The sequence below is a fragment of the Halyomorpha halys genome, unplaced genomic scaffold (genome assembly GCF_000696795.3).
Source record: "Halyomorpha halys isolate HHAL.00 unplaced genomic scaffold, Hhal_1.1 Scaffold347.1, whole genome shotgun sequence".
Taxonomy (NCBI): Eukaryota; Metazoa; Arthropoda; class Insecta; order Hemiptera; family Pentatomidae; genus Halyomorpha; species Halyomorpha halys.
In genome coordinates this window covers 196,197-196,690 of record NW_027106249.1, presented here as the reverse complement: position 1 = coordinate 196,690, position 494 = coordinate 196,197, and positions in this window count along the sequence as shown.

Below are 494 nucleotides of genomic sequence, written 5' to 3'. Positions count from 1 at the left end.
AATTATTTTAAATAAAATAAAAGAAATTTTGATAGTTTTAACTTATTCTCATATATGGTACTGGTAATGGTGTGGGAACAAGTCCAGCAAGTGGGCCTATTGGTCCTTTTTGCCATCCCCAAAACAACCCAATGGAATGGCTCTTTAATTTATCTTATTCCTCTATGTCGAACCTTTTTGATTTTCTAATGAAACTCAAAAGGGACTCCCAATCTATGGAGGAAGCCTCTTTTCATGTAATTCTATCAGAGCCTAAAAGCCTGTATCTTAGTGAGGCATACTTACCACAATCTGCTATGTAATGTAAGGCTGTCTCTGTCACATAAGCAGTAGGTTTCATTAAATATAATATTTAGAGATAGGAAGATATTTATAAGATGAAATATGTAAGTAGTGTCTAAAAAACTGAAAAACAATTGAATCAACATAATGAACTGTATGAAAGAAAATGAAATACATGATACAATGGGTAAGTAACTTATTTATATATAACC